General features: G+C 36.0%; 1 pseudogene; it reads right to left on the bottom strand.

Annotated features, from left to right (window-relative positions):
- Positions 1–4,376: 4,376 nt before the first annotated feature.
- Positions 4,377–15,526, bottom strand: part of LOC127557190 (elongation factor 1-gamma-like) — an 80,173-nt pseudogene continuing 69,023 nt past the window's right edge.

Genomic DNA, 15,526 nt, shown 5'->3' with positions numbered 1-15,526 from the left:
GTCTTCCCAAAAACTCATTCTTCCATGAACACAGACATACAATCACAGAAAATTTACTAATAGATATCTATCTGTGCCTATTTACTAGTCATCACAGTCACCAAACTAGAATCGCATTGTTTCCTTTTATATTCCCTAACTTCCAGCCGAATAGGAATATTCACAAGGCGTTTATAGACCTATTTTCAAGAAAACCAAATTCAATCTCCTATCCCTTTATATTTAAGCTAGCTGTCCCACATGCCTGAAATTCATTTATCCCTTACATCTGCTTATTAAAATATGGTTTTCTTGAAGATAGGTTAAATGCCTCTTCTTATATCATCATATTTAAAGACATGAAATCTCTCTTTATTCTTCCATTGCCAGTACCCTTCTCTTCCACAATTGCCTTGTGTTCATGTTGTATATTATTATGTAGATACTTATATGTCTATATATATTATCTTCCCATTAGAATATAAACTTCTTGTAGTAAGGTCTTGTTTCATTCTTAATCTTTATATCCCCATTTCTTAACACAGTGCCCAGTAAGCATTCAATAAATGCTTCAAATCGGGGCTCAGATACTTGCTAACTATTTTTCCCTTGACAAGTCACTTAACTGTCTCAGTTTCCTCATTTGAATAGTGGGCCTAATGATATCCCATACCTCTTTGCTTCAGTTGATTGATAACAGCTAGGAAGAATAGGCATACTTTGCAGAAAGAAAAAGAAAAATGTGACCCAAATTATGGAGGCAGGAAAATATAAAGCATGTTTGGAGAAAACAATGAATAATCCTATTTGGCTGGAAGTTAGGGAATGTGAAGGGAAATGGAAAACCAGGAGAGCTCTATGACATAAAGATCCATAAACAGAGTATTCGCAGGGAGCTGGATAAGAGTAGATGAGGATCAGAAATAGAGAGGATCAAGAAATATGAAGGAAAATAGAGCAATTAAAAGAATGTTGGCAACTTTGAAGTCTTAGGTAACTTGGTAATCATTTTATTCCTACCTGTCCTTTCATGCTAAGCTTAAATGTTGTCACCTCAATAAAACTTTTTTTGATTGTTTTTATCAGGAACTGATTTTGTCCTCTGAACTCTCAAAGTGATTTTTCAGTTATCTACATCATTACAATGAAACATTGCTTTGAAGTTATAAATTACGGAAAGGCAAAGATCATGTCTGAATCTTCCTGGCATTCCCCATGGTGTCTGACATAGTATCCTGCTTCTAGACAGTTAGTCAACAACAAGATTAGTTAAGTGCCTGCTATGTGTGACAGGCACTATGCTAAGCTCTGGTGATACAAAAAGAAAGAGCAAAAAAAGAGTCTTTCCTATCTTGAAGCTTATATCTTAATGGGAGAGATAACATGAAAACCAATGTGTACAAACAAGATATAGACAAGATAAACTGGAGATAATCCAGAGGGAATTACTGGCATTAAGGAAGATATTGCAAGTGCTTAATAAATTATTTTAATTGAATATTTTAATGAGAAAAATAAACCCATTGAAAACCAAACTGATGAATCATACTTCCAAAACTACACACACACACATACACACACACACACACACACACACACACACACATAGTTTGTGTGTGTAAGAAAAATAAGTGTTGAGGCACTGGAGGTTTTTTTTTTTTTCTATATAGTCCAGGGCTATGACTCAGATTCTAATTCCAAAACTAATATTGATAATAATAACAACTAGCATTTATATAGTATTTTAAGATTTTCAAGGGATATTACAAATATTATCTCATTTTATCCTTAAACCAGCTTTAAAAGATAAATATTATTATGCCTATTTTTCAAGTGATTAACTCAAGACAGACATAGGTTAAGTGGTTAAGAAGTTAAGCCTTGGGTCACATAGTTTGCAAGTATCTGAGGCCATATTAGAGAATCCAGGTCTTCTTGACTCCAAATGTTAGAAGAAGTGAAACAGAATTATATATTTCTCAAAGGTTCTGTGATTCCAAATGATCACAGCTTCTCCCAGAGGAAATATTCCTTTCTATGTTTCCCATTGCTTACAAAGTTTCATAGATGAACCACAGAAAATTAGAACAAGAGAATCTTTCAGGCACATCCAATTATACAGTGGTCAGGTCGACACAGACTTTAATAAGCTCAACTCACTGATGTCTGTTTTTATCCCTTTAATGGGAACTTTTGGCAGCATAACAATGTGAGTCTACAGAGATTTATAATAGTACCAATGTAAAAGGTTATGCTAGATTCTATTGGAGGAACCACTTCTCAAATTATTTAAATTAGAAAATAAAGACATTGAATTAAAGATGGACTGTTATGGGACCAACCATAAAATAGTATAATTTGTGTTCCTTCTAGTTGTTGGTCAATAGAATTTATAGCTGAATTACTACAGCATATTCTGCAGGGGATATTATCAGATTCTACCATCCAATGGAGTGGGTATATTTGTGATTCTTCTATTAGGCCAAATTAAAACTTACTGCATTTACTTTTACTATTGATTGACTGCCCAGATAGCTGAATATCTTACGTTACAGTGAAATTTTAGCATAAAACAAAAAATAAAGGCAATATGATGACAGCAAATGTGCTCATTTCCAAAAAGCATCACAAAACGATATTTAATCTTGTAAACAGAAGGAATCCCCCCAAAGCTAGTGATTTTGATTGGTTGTCTGAATCCTAACGTTTACACTGGGGGTGAAGAAGAGGGGTGCTTGAATTAGTGGGAGGGAGTGATGTTGCAATAGGAATCTGTGAGCCTGAAAAAGGGACAGTAATTGAGAAATATTTTCAGGAAAATATTGCTGGCAAATTACCAGGAAAAATGGTGATGGCAGGGGAGAAGACCATTAGATCAAAGATTTAAATGTGTAAGGCATCCTGAAGGTCATCTAGTGTAATGCCCTCATTTAAAACAAAGATAACAACACAATTTTATTAATATCTTTTGTTTTTATATCACCTTCATTTGCCACAGTATTCTTTCCTTTCCCTCCTTCCCCCAGGAGCCATTCTTTATAGCAGTAAATAAAAAGATGAAAACAAAAACAATTCAGCAAAATTACCAACATTCAGGAATATTGTCATTATTTGCAGTGTTCCTCATCTATGGACTCCTACTTCTACAATGAAAGGAAGGAAATATTCTTTTATCTCTTCTTTGAAACTAACATTTAATATCTCTGCCCCAAAGCAGCTTGAAGAAGTTCCCTAAACAGCCTTGTTACCTGTGTACTATGTTCAGAGACAGAGACATGACTCTCAATTAGCTGAGAGGTGCCTGAGCCCACTTCACTGCCTGTATATGGAGAGGCTGCTAAAAGGAGTTTGACTAAGCAAGAAGCTGGGCATAAACTTTTGAATGGTGGACAGGAGATCTCTTTGGAGTCATAGACATCTGAAGAATCTAGCACCACTTCTCTCTAGTCCTTTATACTACTTGATTCCTAGCCTCTACATAGAGTACAGCTAACCCTCTGTATTCTCTACCAAGATGGAATGTCAGTCTCCCTTGAGCTGGGTTTGATCAAGATCTTAGATCATACATCTATACATACCACATACTGGCCATCCCTATCTATAATAGATAGCTATCTCACATTCTGGACATATTGCTTTCATAATTTGCTGTTAATTTGTAACAGCAAATTTCCCTAGTAAGATAATTCTCCCCTCAGAATGGTTGAGATTTTATTTCATTCTCAAATTAAAGAGTTTATTTTAGTTTCCAATACTCCTTTAATCTGTATAGTTTCCTCAATTTCTATTTACTGTTTTGATCAGATAAATGTGCTTGCTTGATATTTGAAATTGTTTCAATTATAATCAACTTTTGGGGGGAAAGTGCTAGATAGGCCAAGAGTAAACTGTTACTCTTTGCTTTAGAGAAATGAAGGAATGTGACTTTTATTTTGAATCCTGAAAAGGTCACTGTATCATGTACACAATAATTGCAATAATGTAAACAGGAAGAATGACTACATATACAAAAAAATCAAAAGAAAATGTTACAGGAATAAAAAGAATAAGTATGGCTCAAAAGAAAGATGTGAGAAGACATTCCCAATCCACTTCTTTACATTGATGGGAGATCCACAATTGTTGCTCATTGGATGTATTTTCAGAGTTTTTTTGATGTTTTGTTCAGTTATGCTGATTTTTTTCTTTTTCTTAAATATACTATTTGTTATTTGGGATGACATTTGGTAAAGAAGGAGATATATTGGGGAAAACTACAGTGATATAAAAAATCATCAATAATTGTGTGTGTGTGTGTGTGTGTGTGTGTGTGTGTTATGTTTAGTTTTGTTTAATATTTGCACCTCCTGCAGCGGAGGGGAGGAAGCAGGCAGCACTGCGGTAGCAGGGGAGGAGGTTCACTTGAAGATCTTGCTCTAATTGAAGGATTTGCCCACGTGCTGGAAGGTCCTTTTCCAGAACTACTGTCTGATCATTGTCCATAGTTCAGCTTACTGCCATGGGTCTTTACTGCCAGGGTCCAGCTTATGCCATATAGTGGAATCATAGTCAACCTGTCAGTCTGGATTGAGCAGGAGGTTAAGTTCCTGGCCCCGGACTCCAGAAATGGAACTGCTCTTGTTGGTACCAAAAAGGATGACACGAGCAAAGTTCTTCCTCAGCTTGTCCAGGCGCTGGAACATTCCAGTGATGAGGTTGCAACTCAAGAAGATCTTGCTGAGTTCCCTGGGGAAGCGGTACTCGGCGTACAATAGGGACCAGCCTTCGAGGTGGAAGTGCTCCCTGAAGAGTGTTCTCGTTGCAGTACTTTTTAAAAAATTCATCCAGTATGAAGGCGTTCTTGGGCAGGTGCGCAAAGGGTTCTTTTGTCTTGGACTCTGCAGCCAGTACCTGCTAGCATTCAACCATCAACTCCTCAGGGCGGGATTGCGGTCACCCTCTCTTCCTTCGACTCTTCTTGGGACTCCAACTTCTCTTCTTGTTGTCTCTTCTCTTTTCGGGGAGTGTCTCCTTTTTAAGCTGCCTGTCAGTAAACTTTAAACTTTTTAGCATCAAACTATGCAATCTTCTCACAGAGCTTCACTTTTCCCAAAACAGCCCTGAACTGAGGCAGGAGAATTCAGGTGAGCAACCCAGCAGTTGGTATTGGGAAAGGCCTGCCAGAAAGCTGTCTCTGGGACCTGCTTAGCCAGCTATAAAAGTGTACACAACTGATGTCATCCAGTCATATGCTCCCTCACCAGAAAGGATGATCCCCAACACTCATCTCACTTCTTCTTTTACATTCTCTGGGGCTTGCTTGCTGTGATGCATGATGTTAAGGGTGGGGAGCACGCAGGTACTGGCCAGAGGAACAGTCATTGTCGGCAAAAATCATTTGGGCTGCTGCCTCTGGAGTAGAACCTCGAAGGTCTTCATTGCTCACATAGTGTGTGATGGCATTGCTTTCAAACACACAAAACCCATCATCACCCTCAAATGCTGGAACCTGTCAGCAGAAAATTTTTGGAGAATTTGGAGGTGCCGAAGTGGAAGTGGGAATGTGCAGAAAGAACACGGATCTAGGTTCCACTGTAATGTGCCCCAGTTTTCAGGGTACTTAGTCAGGGCTGCCATGGTGATTCTGCAGAGAAAGGGGATGGGGAGGTTGGAATAATTTTTAAGATGGAATAAAAAAGCTCATTTTATCCCTAGACTAGATGAATATTAGATTAGAACAGCTGAAGCATAACAGATAGATGTCATCTGATCCGTGTCATCCTGGAGAAAGGAGAATTAAAGAAATGATTTCCCAGTCATGACTGTTGTGAATCTTGCCTGTTTCTCACTTACTAGGTGACTTGTAGTAAAGCTAACTTTCTGTATTCTCTACCAAGATGGAATGTCAGTTTCCCCTGAGCTAGGTTTGACCAGGATCTTCCATCATAAATCTATACATACCATATACTCAACCCTATCTATATTAGATAGCTCTATTACATTCTGGACATATTGCTTTCCTAATTTGCTTACTTCACTTTGCTTCAGTTCATGTCTTCCCATGCTTCTTTATAGTTGCCATTTATATGGTAATAATATTTCACTACATTTGTGTACCTCACATTCACAAATTGACTCAATTCTATTTTTTACAAATGAGGAAACTGAGTTCAAAGAGGTTAAAGATTTAGCTTAAGTCACAGAGAAGGAAAATGAGAGTCAGTTGGGATTGGATTGAGGTTGCTTGATTTTAAATCTTGACTTTTTTCACTAGACTAGCTATTCTTTACATTTCCAGCAAAGTGGCTTCTATCTACTACATTCCTCGACTTGCCAAATGCTGACAATTCATGACAGGAAGTGTGCAGTCATAGGCTATAACCCCATGGTTAACTATAGTTAATAGATGTAGCAAGAAAAGCATCTTAAAGGCCATGTAGCCTGACCCCTTCATTTAAATAATAATAACTAACATTTATGTAGCACTTACTATGTGTCAGCCACTGTGCTAAGAATTTTATAATTATTATCTCATTTGATCTTCACAATAACCTGTGAGGTAGGTACAATTATTTTTCCTATTTTATAGCTGAAGAAACGAAGAAAACAGAGATTAAGTGTATCTAGTAAATGTTTGCGGTCACATTTGAACTAAGGTCTTCCTGACTCCAGGCATGGCAGTCTATCTACCATTCCACCTAGCTGTCTTGTGGCAGATTTTAGTTTTTTGACTAGCCCAACCTCAAAAAGAAAACAAATGAGAAAAGGTAGGGTTAAACCCGATATTCTCTAATTCCAAAACCTGTCTTTATTCTACCACACTGGAGTCAAATTGGGTAATGCTTGTAAAACAAGCCAGTGGAGGGGGGGAAAGAAAAGATTCTCAGGTTTATAAAGGTAGAAATGTCCTTAGGAAAATCTACCTTTCCTCTAGCAGGGATGGAGGGAGGTGTTTTCTCCCTTCCTTAGTTTGCCTACTTCCATTCCCACTTTTCAAGTCAAAGATAGAAGTCTCTTCCCAGCCCATAGCTATTCCATCAGCTCAGATAGACATACAACCTGAGGCAATATGTGCAAAGGAGGTGGGTCCAGAGAGGAATCTTCCTTGTTAACTCCAGTTTGAGAGAGAATTTGAGTCCTGATAGCCTTGGTCTTTGACCTTTTATGGAAGAATTCTCAGATTGTCAGGTGCTGCTCCCATTCCCAACAAGAGCTTGCTTCCACTTTTCATCCTGTCTTCTAGTTTCCCACAGCTTCAATTCTACCCTGCTCTTATTTTGTCAATATAAAAGTGTTATAATCTATAAATATTTGTTAGTATTGGGATCTAGGGCCACTCCCAGTAAAAGGATTGGGATCAACAAGTCAGTAAGTATCAAAGGATTAAGCTTCCTGGTTTACTGGATCTGTGTATTACTTTATATAAAATACAAATATTCCAATGACTCCACTAGTAAATATTAAGGCTTAGTCCTTGGAGGAAATATATTGATTGATGTTTTATGATATTTTTGTTGGTTTTTGTCTTTTCAAATTCTAAAATCCTTATTTCTTAAAAAATCATGTTAAGGTATTTTATAGTCTTGTATTAATCTCCCCCCCCCTTTTTTTTTTCCTAGGCAAAATCAGACATAGTTACTAAGAAATAAGTGACTTAAGATGATTCAGTTTTCTCCATTTTGAGAAAACATTTCTTTTAGGCCTCCAGAGAGGCACTAAGTTGGCTTGTGCCAGTCATCTCTTGCTTATTTTTTATGAAGGAGGATAATTCTGCTGTCAGTAATGATTACTCTTCAGGACTGACTTGAACTTTAGTGGCAATAGTTAGCCAAGTGTTTGTTGTTTTAGGACTCAGAAATGGGTTTGGGTTTGCTTAGGCAGCAGATTCTTTCAAGGGTCCTAAGACTCTTAGCTTTGTTTGAAACCAATCACAAGGAAAATTGAAATGCTGAAAGTTTCTGGAGTCTAATGGGCACAGATGGTAGCATATGGTTTGATATATCTTATGAACCCTTTAATTTCAGGTAAGTGACACCCAAGGGAAACTGCGACCAAATATTTGGTGAGATGCACAGGCATTAAATTACAATAGTATGCAAAAAAGAAATATCACTTATTATTGTTTCATAAAAGGCCTGCAACGAGGGAGGGAGAACAGGGCTTTGCAGGGGCAATAAATTTGTTGGAATGAGGGAAAAGTAAAGAGCTCAGGAAATGGGGATGTGGGTAGACAACACCTCCATTCCTGCTGGAAGAAGAGTAGATTTTTCTGAGCATTTCTACCTTTCTAAACCTTTCTCCATATAAGCCCTTTCTGGTTTTTCACATTTTCTTGAGCCATATCCTATAGGTCTTGGTAAGACAATTAGACTTTATATTCTACCTTCCCTTACTTCTAGTAAGTTTCCAAATATTACTGTTTTTTCTCTACAACAGCTCTCATATTTGTTCACATAGCCATCACCTTAGTTCATTCAAACCTAATCAACCATTTCCTAAATTATTGCAGTGGTCAGAATTCTAACCAGTCTCCCTGACTCAAGGCTTTCCTCATTCCTGTATATCCTCCACATAACTGATAAAGGGATTTGCCTTAAATTCCGAATTGATCTTGTCACTCCTCTACTCAATCAACTTTAGTGGCTCCCTATTGCCTTTAAATTCAAATAAAACTTCTCTGTTTTAGCCCTTCATGTCTAATCCAAATCATTTCCCCTACTTTCAATGTATATCACTTCTTTCACACTCTGTTCCAGGATGGCTAATCTTCTCTCTATTCCTTATATAGTATAACATCTTCCAATTCTGAACCTTTATAATGACTATCCCCTGTCTGAGATAAATTTCTTTTTTATATCTATTTATAATATTTTTCTTTTCTGATAAAATGCAGCTCATGAAGCATTTTCTATTTGCTTTCTATTTCTTCCAGGCGCTAGTGCTACCCCTATCTTGAATTTATCCACTTTGCATTTATTTATATTTATTCACTATATAGCCCACATCCTTAAAAGGATGATGAGAATTCTTGTTTTTTGTTTCCCATTTTGAAGAAGGAATTGAAGGATTATGAGAGGTAGAAATTTCCTGGGGGCAAGTTAAAACCTTGGAACTTTTGATACCAGGAGTTAACTTATACTATACCAGTGGCCAGCCAACTGTAGGCAAAAAGCACTTAATTATGAGCAGTTGGAGCCTAGTCTGATTCATTGACACATTAAATAAATGACCTATTTGTAAACTTAATGCTGCACAAGAATCTGTTAATTTTATCTCCTTTCTAGCTATCCACTCCCCCCCCCCCCTTTCCCCACCTTACTCTGCTTGTTAAAATGGGATCACTTCCTCTCAACAGTTTTCTTGTCTCTTTAAATCTTGCTTATTTGTTAACTCTTTCTAATGAGTTTTATCACCAGAAAAATACCCCCAATGATTTTCACTATCATTTTGAGAAAATATCTGTTAGCAGTTTACTAATTTATGCATTATGAGTAAAGAGAAAGGAGAAGTCCTAGCTTAGTGACCTTAAAAGTTAACTATGAACATATATTAAATCTCTCCCTCTCCCTCTCTTTCTCCTCCCTCTTTTTCTCCTTCTCCTTCCCTTTCTCCCACCTTTTTTTCCATCCTTTCCTCCCTACTTCCCTTCCTCTCTTTTCCCCTCTGTCTCTGTCTCTCTCATTAATCAAATGGTTTGTCTATTTTATTGTTTTTCCTCCAAAAAAACCAGATTAGTTAGTTCAATATCTTTTTTAAACTTTCAATTTTATTAAACTCTCCTTTGATTTTTAGGGTTTTTGTTTTGGTGTTTAGTTGAGGATCTTTAATTTGTTCTTTTTTTAAGCTTTTTATTGTTTTGTTATTGTTAGTGACATACTCAATTCATTGATTTGCTCTTAAGAGATATAAATTTTCTCTTCAGCAAACTTTGGCTGTGTCCCACAAATCTTGATATGTTGCCTCATTTTTGTTATTCTCTTAAATGAAATTATTGATTATTTGTGAGATTTATTCTTTGTTCCATTTATTCTTTAAGAATAGATTACTCAGATTCCAATTAATTTTTAATTTATGATTCCATGGTTTTTTATTGGATATAATTTTTTATTGCATTATGGTCTGAAAAGGGTACATTTAATAATTCTAATTTTCTGCATTAATTTGTCAGGTTTTTATACCTTAATAAATGGTCAATTTTTGTAACGATCCCTCATACAGGTGGAAAAAAAAGTATATTCCTCTTCCAATGCAATTTTTTTCAGGGGTCTATCATATCTAACTTTTTTGAAAATTCTATTCAACATTTTAACTTATTTCTTATTTATTCCATGATTAGATTTATCTAATTCTGATAGGAGAAATTTGAGTTTTCATTTGGGGATTTCTTTCAGGTGAAGATTGGTGGGTTCTTTCAACTTTTTTGATCATGACTTTTGGGTAATTCAGTAATTCCTAAATGATTTCTCCTTAACCTATTTTTAAATCTGTTTTTCCCCCAATTTGTTTTTCTTCTATTTGTTTCTTTTGATTTTGCTTTATTATTATTATTATTTTTTTGATGTCTTCTGAGCTCATTAGCTTCCACTTGGCCAACTCGAATTTAAAAGAAATTATTTTTTAAGTGAACTTTTTAAAACCTTTTTTTACATTTACATTCCTTTTTAAGGAGTTATTTTAATCAGTGAAGTTTTGTATCCCTTTTCCTATTTGACCAATTCTACTTTTCGATATACTATTCAGTATTTTTGTGCCTCTTGTATCAAGCAATTTTTTCATGATTTTCTTCTACCACTCATTTATTTTTTTCCAATTTTTCCTCTACTAATATTAAATGATTTTTAAAATTTTAGAATTATTTTAAAAGAGTTCTTTAAGGAATTCATGTTGGATTTGTATTCAATTCTCATTTTTTTTTTTTTTATGAGGGTATCTTCTGCTGTTATGTCTTGTTCTTTTCTGTGATTCTGTCTTTATGGTCAGGTTCTTTTTTTGGAGATTTGTTCATTTTCTAATCTATTTCTTGACTTTGGACTTTATGTCAAGGTTAAGCTCTATTTTGGGGATATGATTGGGGTGGGATGGGGGAGCAGACATTGGCCAAAGCTTCAAGTGCTTTCACTTGGCCTCAGAACTACTTCTGGGGACTTGGAAGTTTTGAGTGCTTCTAAAGTGATGTGATCTGAGGAAAGATGTGGTTATTATTGTACTGTTCTGTCCTCTGATCCTTTCCAGAAAGGCTCATGATCTTTTCTAGTCACAAGGCTTCTCTGGATCCCTGTTGCCTTGAGACTACAAGCACTCTTCACCTTGGAACTGCAGCCTAAAAGTGATTTTAAACAATGGGATTGCCAAACAATGCTTGCTTCTACATCTACTTATGGTATATGGGTTCCCTATTTATTTTTCTGACTAGTTACTTGATTCCCTTACTCTCTCTTCCTTGAGAACTTCTGAAACTACTGCTGTTGCTGCCACCACCAAATCCTACAATTTATGTTGGCCCCATGTGAACTCAGGGCTAGCCTCCAACCTCATGTTTTAGTCTGAACTTCTGATCTCCTAAGTTGTCTTGGGCTAGACAATAGATGAGAATATTGTCTGGCCTAGCATAAACAAGTCACTGAGTTCTGTCAAATGCAACTGAGGTGAAGAAGAAGTAGCTGAAGGTGATAGACTTTTAAAAATGCCTCCATGGTCAATCAAATCTACAAGGGAGCTATCTGACCTGAAGCAGCTACAGAATGTGCCTTCATGCTTTATATTTTCTCAAAGTAATTTGTTCCATATATTTCCTTCATGTGGAAGGGTTGTATCAGCCAAAAATTATGATGGGGTTCAGAAGAATTAAAATCACTCCATTATAGTGGTGATTGTATAAATGATATTTTTGAAAGAGGAGAAGGTGAACAAAGAAAGCCTTGGTAGGAAGCTCCTGGAAATAAATAGCAATCTTGAGGGCCAGTCCTATGGCAATAGTAATTAAAATGAAATGGAATGGATGAATATTAAGGATATTAATGGTGATTTGTTAGGATAAGTGAATGAGTAGTTATCAGTAGTTAAATTTAAACTTTTCATTATTAAATTAAGTTGTCCCCACAGTTAATTTCTAGATTCCTGCTAGATAAGCAAAGCAGTTTGAAAAGTATGAAGAATTCAATACCACTACTAGGTCTGTATCCTTAAGATATTTAAAAATTAAAACAGAAAAGAACCAATTTGTATAAAAATATTTAAAGCAGTTCTTTTTGTGGTAGCAAAGAATTGGAAATTGAGGGGATGTTTATCATTTGGGGAATGACTGAACAAGTTGTGGTATATGATTGTAACTGAATATTGTTGTGGTATAAGAAATGATGAACAAGTAGATATCAGAAAAAAAGGAAACACTTAACTGATATAAAGTAAAATGAGCAGAACTAGAGATTATTGTACATGTTAATAAGAATATATTTTATAATATTAACTGAGGATGACTTAGCTATTTTCAGTCATACAATGTTACAAGGAAGTGTGTAGGAACCCTTGATAAAAAATGCTATTCACCCTTTAGAGAAGAACTGGTGGAAGCTGAATGCAGATCAAACCATACTTTTTTTTAACCTTATTTATTTATTTTTCTTTTTTGGTCTGTGCTTTCCTTCATAAACATGGCTAATATGGAAATATATTTTGATTGATTGAACATAAGTAACATATAAAATTGCTTACTGTCTCAGGGAGAGAGGAAGGGAAGAATGTGGATCTCAAAATTAAAAAAAAAGAATGTTAAAAGTTATTTTTATATCTCTTTAAGAAAAATAAAATATTATTCAGCAAAAAAGCCAAAAGTATAAAAAAGTTGAATTAATTAAATAATTAACTAATATATGTTAATGAAAAGGACCTCTAGAACACTTTGAAATATATTTCCAACAATTTATCATTAGATTATAAATTTACCTGGTTCATGCTGGCTTTCCAGAACATAGCTATACTTCCCCCAACTGTGATCAACTTCCTGAAGCCTTTTTTCATTTATTTTATAATTTTCTTCTTACTTTTGAATAGCTCTCTTTCATATTTGCTTAAATTGTTCAACCCGTCTTTCCTGAACATATATTGCATTGTAACAGACATAGAAGCAATTTCCTCCCTTCCTCGGGAACCTTTCTATTTGTCAAGCCAAAACAGTTTGAATAATTAAATAATAATTCCTGGCAGCATATTGTGTATATTTTAGGAATGACACATGTAGTTAATGCTATCAGAATGCAGAAGACAGAGATCATGATAAGGTAGGGATGTTTCAGAAGCCCTCATGACTGAGGGTAGGACTTGAGCTATATACTGCAAAGTGCTAGACCTGAGAATGTCCATTGAATTATTGGAGTTGGTGAATCCTCTCTATAACCTGCCACAAGAGCTCACACAGTGAGATTGATTTCTACTTGTGAAAAGATTCTTTTCAATGCTAAATTCTGAGACTAAAGTAAAAGAGGCATTCAATAATATATACAGTGCCTTGAATCAATTAGGTATAAAATCCATAATGAATTATTTTCCTCTAGGAAATCCAAACCCCAAGGTGATCACTGTACTCTTTTTCCTACCTTAGTTCCACTGAAGAGAGCTCCTGGTACCCACCTGGACAGCTGCTGTACCTTTGACAATAGCAGAGCTGACAGGACATTCACTATTTCCTTCCTCATTAGACCTCTAGTTATTTCCCTGGGTCTTTTTGAGCTATGTGGCACAATGGATAGAGTGATGTACTTCAGGAAGATCTGAGTCCAAATCCTATTTCAGATATATTAGTGAATGATGCTGGGCAAGCCTTGTAAATCTCTATTTGCCTCAGTTTCCTCAAGTGTAAAAGAGAATAATAACAACTCCTGCCTTGCATAGTTGTGAGAATGATAAAGAGACACTATTTGTGAAGTTCTAAAAACAATTCCTGGCAGGTAATACACACTATAAAAATGCTCATTCCCTTCCCCAGGCATACCCCCACTTCTCACTCCCACCAGAATTCACTTCTGCCTGGTTTCTACAAAGCTGGCAGGGACTAGTTAGGGAAGTCACAGAAAATTTCTCAGAAAGGGAGGATTGGAAACTAATCTCTCTCACAAAATATGATGCTGAAAACTTGAAGCAAGTCCTTACAAGCTTAAGACACAGAGGGTGAGCTCTTGTGGGAGGAAAACCTTTTTGAGGGAAATGTAGAGCCATATACCAAAGTGGAACCTATATCTGCTCTCCATGGGTGCTAAATAGCTGACTTTGACAGATGTCTAGTCTGAAAATGGAAGTTAGACACAACTCCAGGAAGACAGAATATCTTGAAAGTTCAATAGGTCCAGAAAAGCAATGAAAGGGAAAAATTTCTAGCTATGATACCTCAGAAATTTTACTGCTAACCCCATCACAGATTGAGGAAGAACATGGAAAACCAACTCAACTCAATATTCATGAGTATAAAGCAGTTATTCTTAGGAGTAGACATGTGAGTTGGAAGAATATAAAGATCCAGCTCTTAGTTCATGGGGAGAAAATTACCAAGAGATTGAGAAGTTAAATGTAGACCTGGCTCCCAGACACAGAGGTCCTTCCCAGAAACAGAGTACTCTAACAGGTGTATGTTCATTCATTTTCGATTGTGTTTAAGTCTTGGTGATCTCTTTTGAGATTTTCTTGACAAAGGTTTTGTAATCATTTGCCATTTCTTTCTCCAGCTTATTTTTACAGATGAGACTGAGGAAAACAGGATTAAGTAACTTATCCAGTTTGCATCTTTGGTTAAGGATGTCACATATGTTCCCACCATGCATAAATTTATCTTGGGGGCCCTTATTTTGCTTCTTCTATATGCAGAACAAGTTAAAAATTGGAAGGAAAGAGGATAAATCTCTCAAATGAGAACTGTATTAGAGCAGGTCCTGAGAGCCCTTAGAGCTTTCTCTCTTTGGAGAATTGTATGATTCTCCATTTGTTATGTTTTGGTTCTTCCTTGGCCGTGTCTGAAATACCTTCTCAAGTTCCAGAAAGGAGAAAGCTCTTAGATAAGAGAGTAACCAAAGGAAGTTGACTCAAAGGAAGAGAGCAGGAACTATTCGAACTCACATACCTAAGCTACTAAGATGCATGTCAGGAAGCAGGGGACAATCACACAATGATAGAGCTTTTGATGTTGCTGGAGCTTTCTCTTAAATGAAATGTTTATTCTTTTTTGTATTTCTTGACTTCAGTGTAGGAAGTGTCACAAGTAAGGGATTTTGGAGGTGATGAGATCTTTGAGACCCTTTTTCCTGTCTAGCAAAGCCAGGCACATTCATTCATTTCTCAACCATCTTAGAGCTATCAGTTAAATGAAAAAAGCATCTCTGATCCAGTACCCTTTTAAAAGGGAACTCTTCTATTTCATTATCATCATCATCTCTCCCCAGTTACCCATTTAGTCTGATAGTATTAAATTATAACAAATATCTCCATGCTTCACTAGTGCTTGCACTCAATGTGATATCAAGTTAGGGCAGAGACCACTCTACTCCATTTTAACCCTGATACCTAGAAGGATGAGGTAGGTTAA

This window comes from Antechinus flavipes, chromosome 3 (genome assembly GCF_016432865.1).
Source record: "Antechinus flavipes isolate AdamAnt ecotype Samford, QLD, Australia chromosome 3, AdamAnt_v2, whole genome shotgun sequence".
Taxonomy (NCBI): domain Eukaryota; kingdom Metazoa; phylum Chordata; class Mammalia; order Dasyuromorphia; family Dasyuridae; genus Antechinus; species Antechinus flavipes.
Note: the sequence above shows the minus strand (reverse complement) of the source record. Positions and strands in the feature narration are given on the sequence as shown.